General features: G+C 35.2%; 1 protein-coding gene across 2 annotated transcripts in view; it reads right to left on the bottom strand.

Moving 5' to 3' along the window:
- GLRA3 (glycine receptor alpha 3) overlaps nt 1–16,076 on the bottom strand; it is a 193,199-nt gene that overhangs the window by 129,329 nt on the left and 47,794 nt on the right. The window lies entirely within an intron of this gene.

Raw genomic sequence — 16,076 nt, 5'->3', positions numbered from 1 at the left:
TTGCATGTCTCATTTTTTTGTTAGAAACTGAATACTTTAGATAGCTTAATGTGACAATCTGGAAACCAGACCATTCCACCTCCAACCCACAGTTTGTTGTTGCTGGTTTTTCTTGCAGTTGTCGTTTGTTCTTTAGTGACTTACCTGGACTAATATGGTAAAGTTTTCATTTCCCTAGAATGCACAGCCACTGAAATCTCTGTTTAGTGAGCTTAGCGGTCAACTAATATTTGATTAGCAATTTCTTTAAAGCCTGGAGCCAATACATCTTCCACTCTTGCCAAGGGTCTTCCATGGGTTTGGAGGCATGTCTTCAATGCTCAGGCAGTTTACAACTCTTACCTTAGCCTTCACTTCCTGCTTGTACAGGGCCTGAGGTCCACCAGAGGAGAGAGAGTGGGACTTTCTGAGGACTTTCCTGGATATGCACACAGCCCTATACACATATGTAAACTCCACATTGCAAGGATATGTTAGAGCTTCTCAGAGCTGCCTAAGAACATTGAATTTTCCAGGTCCTTTAAAATTTTTGTACATGTTCTTATTTGCCTAAACTAGTGTCCACAGCCTTAGGCAGCTACAATGTTAAACAATCTTCTGATTACCTTCCACAAATGCCCTAGAGATAGACTTTTTTCCCACCAAGTGAGTGCTTGGTCAAGTCAAATAATGAAAAGCTCTTTGAGTGGGGCTTTTCCAGGGAGTTACTAGACACACAGGTAGAACAGTGACAAAGCTCTGGGGATGGACCTTCTAAGGAACTCCAAACCTGGTCAGCCAGCTCCGGTGGTTTTACAACTTCTATTGTTTAGAGGCTGTTGGATTTCAAGGCTGCTGTGGAACTAGAAAGGTAGGCCAAATTAATATGCCTTCTTACATGATGTCTTACAGAACATCATCAGTTTTTCTTGAATAAACACTCTTCAGGTTGTTGTGAGCTTTTGATCAATTTTAAGAGTTCTAAAAGTTAATCTTGACAATTTTGCCAGTGTTTTCGCTGCTTTTTTGGAGAAGTGAACTTAATGGAGTTTCTTACTCCTCCATTCTGGAAATTTCTTATTAATGCCTGATTTAGTATTCATTGTAAATCCAAGGATTTTTATTTTTATAAGGCCCACTTATTCATTCCTTTACTAAATATCCAAAACCTTTGCATACAAAATTGAAGAAGACACAAAGAGATCTTCATCTATCAGAGAAGAAAGAGCAGAAATTAGTAAATTGTTACACTTTTTTTTGTTGTTGTTACTTTAGGTTCTGGGGTACATGTGCAGGTAATGCAGGGTTGTTGCATAGGGATATACATAACCAGGTAGTTTGCTGCCTCTATTCCCCCTGCATCTATATCTGGCATTTCTCCCCATGCTATCCCTCCCTACACTCCCCACCCACCAATGTCCCTCCCCTAGGCCCCCTCAACTGCCCCCAGGGTGTGATGCTCCTCTCCCTGAGTCCACATGTTCTCATTGTTCAACACCCGCCTATGAGTGAGAACATGCGGTGTTTGGTTTCCCATTCTTGCGTCAGTTTGCTGAGAATTATGGTTTCCAGATTCATCCAAGTCCCTACAAAGGACACGAACTCATTGTTTTTTATAGTTGCCTAGTATTCCATGGTGTATATGTGCCACATTTTCTTTGTCCAGTCTATCATTGATGGGCATTTGGGTTGGTATGTCTTTGCTATTGTACACACTGCTGCAATGAACATGCATGTGTCTTTATGATAGTCCTTTGGGTATATATCCAGTAATGGGATTGCTGGGTCAAATGGAATTTCTATTTCCAGATCCTTGAGGAATCGCCACACTGTCTTCCACAATGGTTGAACTAATTTACACTCCCACCAACAGTGTAAAAGTGTTCCTATTTCTCCATGTCCTCTCCCAGCATCTGTTGTCTCCAGATTTTTTAATGATCACCATTCTAACTGGCATGAGATGATACCTCAATGTGGTTTTGAATTGCATTTCTCTAATAACCAGTGATGATGAGCATTCTTTCATATGTTTGTTGGCTTCATGTATGTCTTCTTTTGAGAAGTTTCTGTTCATATCCTTCACCCAGTTTTGAATGGGTTTGTTTGTTTTTTTCTTGTATCTCTGTTTTAGTTCTTTGTAAATTCTGGATATTAGCCCTTTGTCAAATGGGTAGTCTGTTATTTGTGTATAGGAATGCTTGTGATTTTTGCACATTGATTTTGTGTCCTGAGACTTTGCTGAAGTTGCTTATCAGTTTCAGGAGATTTTGGGCTGAGATGATGGGGTCTTCTAGATATACAATCATGTCGTCTGCAAATAGAGACAATTTGACTTCCTCTTTTCCTAATTGAATACCCTTTATTTCTTTTTCTAGCCTGATTGCTCTGGCTAGAACTTCCAATACTATATTGAATGGGAGTGGTGAGAGAGGGCATCCTTGTCTAGTGCCTGATTTCAAAGGGAATGCTTCCAGCTTTTGACTGTTCAGTGTTATATTGGCTGGGGGTTTGTCATAAATAGCTTTTATTATTTTGAAATACCTTCCATCAATACCTAGTTTATTGAGAGTTTTTAGCATGAAGGGCTGTTGAATTTTGTCGAAGGCCTTCTCTGCATCTATTGAGATAATCATGTGGTTTTTGTCTTTGGTTCTCTTTATATGATGGATTACATTTACGGACTTGCATATGTTGAACCAACCTTGCATCCCCAGGATGAAGCCTACTTGATTGTGATGAAATATCTTTTTGATGTACTGTAGCATTTGGTTTGCCAGTATTTTATTGAAGATTTTTGCATCTATGTTCATCATGGATATTGGCCTGAAGTTTTCTTTTTCAGTTGAGTCTCTGCCTGAGTTTAGTATCAGGATGATGTTGGTCTCAAAGTGAGTTAGGGAGGATTCCCTCGTTTTGTATTGTTTGGTATAGTTTCAGAAGGAATGGAACCAGCTCCTCCTTGTACATCTGGCAGAATACGGCTGTGAACCCGTCTGGATCTGGATTTTTTTTGGTTGGTAGGCTATTGACTGCTGCCTCAACTTCAGCCCTTGTTATTGGTCTATTCAGGGTTTTGACTTCTTCCTGGGTTAGTCTTGGTAGAGTGCAAGTGTCCTGGAATTTATCCATTTTTTCCAGATTTACTGGTTTGTGTGCATAGAGTTGATTGTAGTAATCTCTGATGGTAGTTTGTATTTCTGTGGAATCAATGGTGATATCCCCTTTATCATTTTTATTGCATCTATTTGATTCTTCTCTCTTTTCTTTTTTATTAATATGGCTAGTGGTCTATTTTGTTGATCTTTTCAAAAAACCAGCTCCTGGATTTACTGATTTTTTGAAGGGTTTTTTGTGTCTCTATCTCCTTCAGTTTCGCTCTGATCTTAGTCATTTCTTGTTTTCTGCTAGCTTTTGAGGTTTTTTTTTGATCTAGCTCCTTTAACTCTTTCCATTTTGATTATAGGGTGTCAATTTTAGATCTTTCCTTGTTTCTCATGTGGCAATTTATTGCTATAAATTTCCCTCTAGACACTGCTTTAAAGGTGTCCCAGAGATTCTGGTAAGTTGTGTCTTCATTCTGGTTGGTTTCAAAAAACATCTTTATTTCTGCCTTCATTTCAGTGTTTATCCAGTCAACACTCAGAAGCAAGTTGTTCAGTTTCCAAGTAGTTGTGCAGATTTGCATCAGTTTCTTAACGCTTCATTCTAATCTAATTGTGCTGTGGTCTGAAAGACTGTTCGTTATGATTTCCATTTTTTTGCATTTGCTGAGGAGTAATTTGCTTCCAATTGTATGGTCAATTTTAGAGTAAGTGCAATGTGGTGCTGAGAAGAATGTATATTCTGTGGATTTGGGGTGGAGCGTTCTATAGTCTATTAGGTCCCCTTGGCCAGCTCTGCATTCAAGTCCTGAATGTCCTTGTTAATTATCTGTCTCATTGATCTGTCTAATATTGACAGTGGAGTATTGAAGTCTCCCACTATTATTGTGTGGGAGTCTAAATCTCGTTTTAGGTCGTTAAGAACTTGCTTTATGCATCTGGGTGCTCCTGTGTTGGGTGCGTATATATTTAGGATAGTTAGCTCTTCTTCTTGTATTGATCCTTTTACCATTATGTAATGCTCTTCTTTGTCTCTTTTGATTTTTGTTGGTTTGAAGTCCGTTTTATCACAGACTAGGATTGCAACCCCTGCTTTTTTTTGTTCTCCATTTGCTTGGTAAATCTTCTTCCATCCCTTTATTTTGAGTCTATGTGTGTCTTTGTACATGAGATGGGTTTCCTGAATACAGCACACTGATGGGTCTTGACTTTTTATCCAGTTTGCCAGTCTGTGCCTTTCGATTGTGGTGTTTAGGCCATTTACATTCAATGTTAATATTGTTATGTGTGAATTTGATCCTGCCATTTTGTTACTGGCTGGTTTTCTTGCCCATTAGATGTCTCAGTTTCTTCATTGCATTTTTGGTCTTTGCCATTTCGTGTGCTTTTGCAGTGGCTGGTATTGTTCCTTTCCATGTTTAGTGTTTCTTTCAGGAGCTCTTGTAAGGCAGGTCTGGTGGTGATGAAATATCTCAGTAATTGCTTGCGTGTAAAGGATTTTATTTCTCCTTCACTTATGAAGCTGAGTTTGGCTGGATATGAGATTCTGGGTTGAAAGTTCTTTTCTTTAAGGATGTTGAATATTGGCCCCATTTGCTTCTAGCTCATAGGGTTTCTGCTGAGAGATCCACCGTGAGTCTGATTGCCTTCCCTTTGTGGGTGACCTGACCTTTCTCTCTGGCTGCCCTTAGCATTTTTTCCTTCATTTCAACCCTAGTGAATCTGAGGATTATATGCCTTGGGGTTGCTCTTCTTGATGAATATCTTTGTGGAGTTCTGTGTATTTCTTGGATTTGAATGTTAGACTGCCTTGTTAGGCTGGGGAAGTTCTCCTGGTTAATATCCTGGAGCATGCTTTCCAGCTTGGATTTATTCTCCCAGTCATATTCAGGTACACCAGTCAAGTGTAGATTAGGTCGTTTCACATAATCCCATATTTCTTGGAGGCTTTATTCATTTATTTTCACTCATTTTCCTCTGGTCTTGTCTTCTCTTTTTATTTCATTGAGTTGATCTTCAATCTCTGATACCCTTTCTTCTGCTTGATCAATTCAGCTATTATAACTTGTGTTTGTTTCACTTAGTTCTCATGCTGTGTTTTTCAACTCCATCAAGTCATTTATGTTCTGCTCTAAGCTAGTTATTCTATTTAGCATTTTGTCTAATCTTTTTTCAAGGTTTTTAGTTTCTTTTCATTGGGTTAGAACATGTTCCTTTAGTTCAGAAAAGTTTGTTATTACCCACCTTCTGAAGCCTGTTTCTGTCAATTTGTTGCACTCTTTCTTAATCATGTTGTGGTTCCATGTTGATGAAGAGTTGTGATCCCTTGAAGGAGAAAGGGCATTCTGGTCTTTGATGGTTTCATCTTTTTTGTGCTGTTTTTTCCCTATCGTCGTGGATTTATCTAGTTCTGATCTCAGGGAGCTGCTTGATGAGGCCACTTGTCTGTGTGTCCAGGCACTGCTGGGTTTCCAGGGACTCCTTCAGGTTGCTAGGTAGGCTTCCTGTGTCTTTTTGTTTACACTGGGAGGTTAGGCCTACCTCTTCTGCTAACCTGGAAATGTTATTTTCTTACAAATGTTGAAGATTTTTTTCACTATCTTCTATAATTCAGCATTGCTACTGAAAAGTCCAAAACCATTTTGTAGGTGACCTGTTTTTCTTTCTGAAAATAAGATGTTTTATTTGTTCCAAGATTTTTAAAAAACTATTTTATTAGTTAAAATGGTCTGAAATATCATTTGAGATTGTAGTTCACATTTATTTGATTACTGGTTCATGATTTCCATCTTAATTCGCTTTTCCACTTATTCTCTAGATGGCTATTTATCTTGCTGGATTAAGGTAGAGGAAAAATCAAAAAAATTATTTAAAAATGAAGTCTAGGTTTCATAGGTCTCTAAATCCTGTACTGCACTTTGAAATCACCTGGAGATCTTTACAAAATATAGATGGCTAATTCTCATCTTCTTCAGTTGGTATGGAATGCACCCAAGGCATCAGTTGCATTTTTTTAAGCTTCCTAGGTTGTTGCAATGTGGAAGAATGTTTGGAAACCACTGATCTAAGAAATTACCGACTAGGAAATATCTGGGGCCATTATACTACAGGGCTGACACAAGAACACAAAACCAAACACCACATGTTCTCACTCATAGAAGGGTGTTGAACAAGGAGAACACATGGACACAGGGAAGGGAGCACTATACACGGGGGTCTGTTGCGGGGGAGTGGGGAGGACAGCGGGGGGGGGGGAGTTGGGGAGGGATAGCATGGGGAGAAATGCCAGATATGGGTGAGGGGGAAGGAGGCAGCAAATCACACTGCCATGAATGCACCTATGCAACAACTTTGCATGTTTTTCACATGTACCCCAAAACCTAAAATGCAATAAAAAAAAAAAAAGAAAAGAAAAAAAAAGAAATAGAAAAATATGGAGACAAAAGTCAGGGCTTGGGAGCATTGAAAATTCAAGGCTATTAATTTTGGTAGAAGAGTTTCCTATTATAAATTTGGTGAACACTAAAGTAGATGCTATGTACTTAGAAAGGGCCTAAAGTTTACTAAACATGGGAATGTCTACAACATAAAATTCAATCAGATACAGAAGTTAAATTGTTTTAAATATGAAAGATGAACATGTAATAATAAGACCTTAGAGAAGAACTGAGTCCTAAAGGGCTGTATTTAGTTACTAAAAAAACATTGTAAAATGTCTTGACTGCTTATTTCTAAATGTTTACAAATTTCTAAAATTTGTGAGATGAGACTAGTGTCTTATATGCCACTATGTGAGAGAAGAGAAAGCATAGTTTATTCTATGATTTTTCAAAAATCCCATCTTAAAAGAAGTATGAGGTTACAACTGTCAGAAGATAATTTGTTTTCTTAATGTGAGTCTAATATGAACTCTGAAAAGTATATGTAGGCTGAATGGCATCATTAAAAACTAAAATCAAACTTTCATATTTTCTAGGTTATTCTTTTTTTCCCCAGACAATGCTAAAATCCTACTATTTTCTTTTGCTTGGAATAGCAATATGAATCTGGGTGTTATTATTTGGCTTGAGATAAGTTCTGTCATATTCTATTGACTCATGCCCTCTTGAAAAAAGGAAAACATAAGAACATCAGTATTGGGTTAATTCACCTGCAAATAAAATGCTGATGTGATACACCCATGTTGGGGGAACATGGCCCAGGAGGAAGCTACTACTAGAACACTGCTAGCTCCATCTGATTGAGATATTTTTGGCTGAAACTGGAATAAATAAAAAAGTGAGGAGATCATTTATCTTATTTTAGTTTTGCAAGGGAAAGAGTCTTTATTTCTCGGATTTTAATTTGCCACTGGCATTGAATAAAAGATGAGGCATTCTCTATAATATTTGTGTCTCATCTTTTAAATTTAATTATTTTCTATATGTTTATGGATAATAGTGGTGAAAAATAAAATGGGGGCAAAAAGTCAGTATGGACTTCATGGTGCTGAAGTTAGTGACATCTGTTCTGATACATTTCAGTGTCCCTTGGGAGCAAGTGCTTTGTGGCATATCCTAATGCCTCCAGGAAGGTTCTGAAAGGAGCAGTGTTAGGTACTGTCTTTGGAACAAGAAACCTCTGATATTTTTGTTTTCTTTTAAAAATATGGTGCTGATATCCCTAGTTGACCAGAGGCTCGAATTATAAGGCAAATGGATAAAATAAAGAAAATAACATGTTTCCACAGAAGAATAATGGTCAAAGAACTGACTAATTTAGGCTTTTACTAATAGTTGGGAACATAATGCCTCATTGTATTTGAAACAGACTCCAGCCTCAGCCTCCATAACATTCTTCCAACAAGAAGCAGAGAGCTAGACAGCACTGGCTTGGGTTTTATTTTTGCAGCCAGTTAATTTTGCATCAGGTCTACACAGTCCTTGCAGCCTTTGATTGCTCCAGTTGTAGAGATTTGAAATGGGGTGACCGGGTTCCTCTCATTTTTCCTTCAGTCTATCTAACATGCATTTTACACACATTAGAGGAGTCATATGCATTGTTTTTCCTTGTTGTAAGGAGGGCTTCTCATTAGTCTAACTGAAATAGTTGGGGTTCACTTAACAAAAGCAAGAAAAAAAAACCTGTTATGTGTCACATAAACAGATGTCTCAACACATTTGGATAGTTTCTTTGGGGTGTGTGCATGTGTTTGTGTGTGTGTGTGTGTGTGTGTGTGTGTGTGTGTCTTGGTGAAGGTGGGAGGCTGCATTTTCACCAAGCCTTTTCATAATCAGATTAGCTTTGCTAATCTACGGCCTTGCACCCAGCAGAGCAGTCCTTCCTAATAAAAGGGTGATGCTCTGTAATGGTTCTCTGTAAATTACCTTGTGTTGGGAAATTCTGTTGAGGCTTAGTTTGATCTTCCGTGGTGGACACGTCTATTCCATTGTAAGAAGCACTACATTTGTGTTCTAGAGGTTGGGATTTGAAGCCTTTCCACAGTCTTTGTCCTCTGAGATGGCTGTTGAGCTCTGCTCAGCTGTCATAGCTGAATTCTTTCTTTTTGCACTAAACACTGGGCAGCCTCACCATGTTGCCAACGTGCTTCTGGGGCTCCTATGACTGCCTTCGGATGCTGTGCATACAGGCAGGGTGCCTTTGTAGGTATGTGCACCCCTTGTGAGCCGGAGCTGAGAACCCCGTGGGGTGATCCCGCCTTCTCTTGGGGGGTCAAGGAGGGGAGTGCCTATTTTTAATCCTGTCCATTTGTTGCACAATGGAAATCACAGTGATTTGTACAAATACCTTAGGGAAATTTTACTGCCGTCTAATTTATGTAATAATACTATTGATTTCAGATTTGTTTAATAAAACTTTGTATCTTAAAAAAATAATAATAAGCAGAAAGTCCTTCCCAAAAGTGAAAAGTCACCTGGTTTCAAAACCAGGTGCAAGAAACTCACAGTGGTTTCAGGTCTAAACTTTATTCTCCTTCTAGTTATAACATGTTCCTGGCTTGGATATTAGAACATAAAAAAGTGCAATTTGGTTCCCATTTGACTATTTATTTGTGTATATGTTTTCTTCTTCAGCAGAAAGAAAGGTGAATGAATTTGGACATCAACTCCTAAATCCAAATTTCAAAACTATAGTAGCCACTTATTTGAAACACAGGTAGATAGATACATATGCATAAATAAGAATAATTTAAAATTTAAAAATATTCAAATTAAAAACAATTTGGGAATAAAAATCATTTAAGATCATGGAGTTTCTTCAATGTAATAACAAGGTATTTGGGACTTATTTTATGGAAGCTTTGGAGCCATAACAGATTGTTGATAGTGGAAGTGTAGTAACTAACATGACTCTGTGAATGTTTGCATGAATAAGCAAAAGCATAGAGACAGAGCAAAAAGAAATTTATTATAATAGTTTGGGGTGGGGACCTGATGCCCAAGGACAATGACAGTCCTTGGAGATAGATTACGAAGAATGAAATGGATACAGCAACATGATGTTTTAAAGGTACCATCTTCCACCCCTTTGGTTTCTGGTCCATATCAGATTAGTGCAGCAATCTTGGAGTAGTCTTTCCTATTCTTGCTTTGACATAGATATTCAAAAATTGTATAGAGAATGAAGCTCAGAGAAGACCATAAATCTTCTAGTGCCATTACAGAGAGCACCTGTTTAGCAGTTCTTGGCCAATCTGCTACTTCTCTGTGCCAATGCAAAAGCTGTTATATCCATTCGATACACTCCTATGTTAAGCAACAGAGCAAATAACTGCTATAGCATCCATATGGCAAATTGTACTTTTAAATTGTTCACTACTTTAGGCATCATCCTTAAAAGCAAATGACAGTAGTTGCAGATGTTTTCAGCAGTAGGTTTTCTTTTAGATGCTTTTTAAAGAAATAGGAGATGGCCTTGAAGTTTAAGAAATGAAGTGATGGCAGAATAGCAAAGTATAATGCAAAATCTTGGCAACAATATTATTGTTATTCATATTGGGAAAAAATCATTCACTAGGCAAATCTAGAGCAAGTAAGAAAACAAACAAACAACTCAGATGTTCGTAAAAATGACTCAGGAAGTTTTCAGGTCATGTTGTATTAAAGTTTTATCCTTTTTAAAGACACAGAATGAAATTGAAAGGTTAAATTTCAAAATAATTCCAACTAGAGACTTGTTTTATTTTAGACAAATGCACACACATGTAACAAGGAGACATGTTATTTTACTTTTTATTCACAAAGCATATTTGATGACTTAAAATCCAGATTTTAAATGATTTGTTAGGTGCTTTAAGAAGGTTTGTAAATTATGGTATAGAAGCAGACTCCTGTTTGTTCCTTCCCTTCCATTCTCTTTCCTTCCCCAAAATGCTTCCCTAAAGCCATTCATTTGGGCAGCGCAAAATAGCCTTAAATGCTGGGATGGCTGAGGGGTTTGTAGTAAGCTTGGGTTGGAGAGAACAACATTGTGGAGAAGTGTCACATGCAGGAAATGTTGGAGGCCCAGTGCGAGAGGAGGATGTGCCCATGACAGGGAAGCCTGGTGTTGGGTGTTAGAACCATAGAAGGGCAAGGCGTGTATCCCCTTGGGGCCATCCTGGCTTGCAGAGTTGGAGCCTGAACAGGGACCTACACAAGGAGATGAATCTGAGGAAGGCTTCAGAGTCCCACCAGGGTGAGGAGGGTACTTATATAAAAGAAGGATTATCAGGAAACAAGGCAGATTCGTTACATATTGATTAAATAAGTAATTATATTGAGGATAACGGGAGCCATGTTTCTTGCTGTATAGAAGAGGGATTTAAAATATGGAAACTTAGTAACTAGACTCAACCTATGATATTGAGATAATCAGTGTGAATTTATGGTTTTCAATGGATAGAGAAGGATAGATGAACAGTGGTGTGTAAATGTATATGTGTGTATGTGTGCATGCATGTGTGTGTATTTATTTATGCTTATGTGTGTGAGTATATATAGATATATCCTGGCAGGCACCAACTTAATCAAGTGATTCAAGTAAACATAACCAGTAATGGCAAAATTTCACATGGTCCACCATCCAATAGAACACAATCAACACATATCATCATTTCTGTAATATCTCTGCTAAGATGCACTACTTAATTTGAATCATGAGGAAGCATTAGACAAACACAAAGTGAAGTACATTCCTCTAAGTAATTGAATAAGAATTTTTTTTAAATGTCAAGACCGTGACAGTCATTGAAAGAATAAAGTGCTGGCTCAGACCAAGGGAGACAATGAGAAATGACAAATAAAATCTTATGTCATTCTAAACTGAAACCTTTCATAATAAATCATCAGATAATAGATGAAATTTGAATAAAGATCAGCAAATTAGATGGTAGCAATGTATTCAAATACCTTTCTTGTTTTAATGGTTAGATTGTGATTATGGAGGAGAACATTTTTATTTGTAGTAAATATTCAAGTATTGGGCCATCAGGTCAACAACTTACATTGAAGTAGCTCAGAAAAAAAAGCTTTTGTAATTGTAACACTTCTGAGATTGTTGTAAAATACAAAAAGAGAAATAATTACTACAGAAATAATTCATTAAAAACAAAAAGCAAATACAAACAGAAAATACGGGGTTCAGAATCTAACTCCATTAGCATTTCAAATGAACATGTATAGTTTTAGAAGGGCTTATTATTCCAGAGATACTTCTTGTTAAAATGACCTTGTACTAAGTAAAAATGCAATTAGAAATGTACCTTTTTCGAAAATAATTGTAAATATAATTCAAGAACAATAGTGTCTTGGTGGATAGTAAAAATGGGCAAAGGAGACCTTTAAAATGCTAACATTTACCCTAATAAAAATACATGTAGAAAATGAGTTTGGGTACCCATTCCATCCTTGGCATAGGTATTGTAGAATAGAGTACTAGAAAGAGTAAATTTGTGATGTAGGGGGAAAAGGATTAGTAAAATATTTAAGAGTAAAAGACAGAAACCACAAATACATTGTGAAGGCAAACAAAAGTTATATCTACATAGAAAGAGAGTGGCCATTGGAGATGGCATGAGAAAACTTAACAAAAATGCAGTAAGTACTTGGGAGGAACACAGAATTGGGTGATTACTGAGAGAATACTTTCCATGGGAGGAATACAGAATTGGGTGATTACTGAGAGAATACTTTCCATGGGAGGAATACAGAATTGGGTGATTACTGAGAGAATACTTTCCAAAGTTACACTGAAGAGTCATAAGAGACCAACTGAGAGACCTCAAGATTAGGATCAAAAGAGAGAAATAAAATCTGGTGGTGGTTGGTAAAATATTCTAGTGAAATAATGTTTTGTTGTCTTAGAAATGTACGTTTACTTGCAATTCAATTGTTTTATGTTAAACTTGCTTCTAGTTTCAGATGACACCTAGAAGCTTCTCTTTCAAGACAGAGAATTAAACATCATTTTCTTTCTCTCTGAAGACATAAAAATATTACCTAATAAAATTTTAATGAGAATAAATGTATCCTACCAAAAAGAATGGGAGAAAAACTATAATTAGTTTAATGACATAAAATACAGAGGCAGATAAGAATGGTTGACAAATGAATCAGAGGTAGCCTAAAATAAAAGCAGGCAGGGACTGCATGGCGAGGAGAAAGACATGGAGAGTGAGAAGAAGACCCCACGGCATCTGTCTTGAAAGCTTCCTGCTTCCCTCTGTATTCCTGTTGAGGAACGGTGGCCTGGCATTTAGCCCTATGGAATTTTTGAGGAAATGGAAATAACTTCGTTGATGATTAGGGCAAGATAGTACCTGACTGTACTTCAGACTTAAAGCCTGCTATATTTCCCCATCTGCAGGACCCAGGAATAAAATCTAGTCTGAAGCTCAAAGCTCACCTAAAAAAGAGCTCTGGCCAGGGCAATGCAGCCTGTGTCAGAGTTCCCTTTGGAGGTATAGAAATAGCACAAGAAATAGTCCTCCTACACACACACACACACACACACACACACACACAAACACACACACTAGACAAAAACTATACCACTCAGGCTAATTCACCCCTCAAATCTTCCTGAATCTCGGACATTCTATCACACAAAAGAAAACTGATGGTTTAAAGAGAATGAACAATATAAACATAATTTTTCCTGCAGGAAGAAACAACATATCATTGAGCAGAGAAGAAAAACAAAAGAAGCAGAATGCAATAAATGAGGCATTAAATTAGCAGTCTAGTTAGTGCAAGGGAATCTCGTAATGCTTGCATTGTGAAAGGCCTAGAAAGCAATCAAACAGATTGAAACAGATAATCAACAGAAATAACCAATTTTGGGGAGGAGTGGTTTCCTCAGAAAAGTGGAACTGTGCATCATGAGTGTTGAGGCAATGAACTGCTGCTTTTCATCACTGAAATTTGTAGACTTTTTTTTTTTTTGCAATTTCAGGTACATGATTTTTACTATTGTTGTAAGTAAAATTAACAAGAAAATAAACATACAAAATAGCATCTATGTAGCAGCTTGTAACACAACGTTCGCAACTTCACATTCAAGGAAAACGGTTCAGGACAAAGAGGATTGTGAAGAGACCAAAACACAATTACAGAGTTAAAATCTCTCTAACCAGTCAAAACTTGAATAAATGGCACCATGTAATATTAAATCAGTGATTCTGAGGACAAATCTGAACAATTCTCTTTTAATGTAGAGGGAAAGGACAAAGGAGAGAAGGGGATAAGGGAAATGTGTTAGACACAGATGACAGGGGAAAATATTAGATTTTTTAAAAGTAAAGGAGTATTGTTTTATAGAAATAACACAAAACAGTGCCAGCATAATCAAAAATCCTCCTAAAGAAAAATGTCCAGAGATAGACAGAAAAAAATAGGCTACATACAAAAGAGCAGAAATCAAAATGGGATTTGACTTCTTTATGATATTAAATGTCAGTAGGCAATGAATCAACATCTGCAAACTTCTGAGCTAGAATTCTGCAGTTCGATAATTGTATAAAGTTTCTTTAATGTCAAATGCATAAAAAAGAGATTATCCTGGAATATTATTCAGTGATAAAAAGAAATGAACGATCAAGCCACGAAGAGACATAGAGGAACCTGAAAAGCATATTGCTACCTGACAGAAGCCAATTTGAAAAAGTTTCCCTACTGTATGATTCTAATTATATGACATCCCAGAGAGGCAGAACTCTAGAGACAGTGAAAAGATCATTGGCTGCCAGAGACTGGGGGTAGATGAGGGGAGATGGGAGAGAGAGATATTCGTAGAGCAAACACAGGGAATTTTTGGGCAGTGAAATTATTCTATATGATACAGTAATGATGAACACATGTTGTTATGAATTTGTCAAAACCCATAAAAAGTGTACAGCTCAAAGAATGAACTCTAATATAAATTATGGACTTCAGTTAATAATAATGTACTAAACTTGGTTCATCGGTAATAGTAAATAGACCACATGAATATGAGATGCCAATAGCAAGGTAAACTGTGGGGGAGGAGGGGGAATATGCACTTTCCAATCAATTATTCTGTAAACCTAAAACTGCTCTTTAAACAAGAGTTTAAAACAATCAGAAAAACTAGAACTGGGAAAATATATAAGCGTTACTCCGAGCCTGAAAATGAAAACCTGTTTTATTTTACTTTGTTTTTCAGTGAATGGAAACAAAGCTAGAAAAATTAAAGAGTAGAATATCCTACCCTTTACTTTTCAAGGTTTTAGTTTATGTGTGTGTACGTGTGTGTGTGTGTATATAGAAAATGGTTTAGGATAAAGAGGATTGTGAAGAGACCAAAACACAATTATGGAGTTAAAATCTCCCTAAACATTCAAACATTTTTGAATTCTTTGAAACATTCAAACATTTTATATATATGTGTATATATATATATATATATATATACACACACAAACACACACACACACACACACACACATTATATAATATGTATATATAATTTGAACTGGTAGCTCTTACATATATATGAGATATTAAACATTAAATATATAATAAACAATATATATAAACATTAATTATATATAGAAACATTAAAATGTTTGAAACATTCAAACATTTTATATATTTCTTATATATTATAATTATATATAACTATATTATATAATATATAAATTATTTATATATTATTTATATAAATAAATATATTTATTTATTATATATTATATATTTATATATTTATATAATATATAATATATTTGTATATTATATATTTATATAATATATATTTATATAATTATATATTTATATATTATAAATATATATAAATATATATATTTATATAATTATATATTTATATATTATAAATATATATATAAATATATATATTTATATAATTATATAATATAGTTATATATAATATATAATATATATTATATATTATAATATATATAAATTATATATTATCAGTTATATATATAATTTATATACATATAAAATAGTGGAATCTACCTATTATACATATTATAGGTTATATATATAATTTATATATATATTACAGGATCATTTAGGATAATATATATATAAAATGTTTGAATGTTTCAAACATTTTAATGTTTCTATATATAATTAATGTTTATATATTGTTTATTATATAATGTTTTATATATATAATATTTTATATATATTAACCTTTTATATATAATAACATCTTATATATATAAATATTATATATGAAATGTTATACATAAATGTTTTATGTATATAAAATGTTATATATATAGTTTATATATTTATTAAATACATATATTTTAGTTTATATATAAATAACATTTTATATATATAACATTTATATATAATAACATTTTATATATATAATATATATTATATATATATAAAATGAATGTTTCAAACATTTTAATGTTTCATTTTATATATAGATTAAAAATATATATATTTAGATAATATATATATATATATATAGGAGCTACCAGTTTCAAGGATTACTGAGTCTTCCCTTAATTCTTCATCT

This window comes from Aotus nancymaae, unplaced genomic scaffold (assembly GCF_030222135.1).
Source record: "Aotus nancymaae isolate 86718 unplaced genomic scaffold, 86718_ANA_hifiasm-v0.15.2.pri h1tg000115l, whole genome shotgun sequence".
NCBI classification, from domain to species: Eukaryota; Metazoa; Chordata; class Mammalia; order Primates; family Aotidae; genus Aotus; species Aotus nancymaae.
Note: the sequence above shows the minus strand (reverse complement) of the source record. Positions and strands in the feature narration are given on the sequence as shown.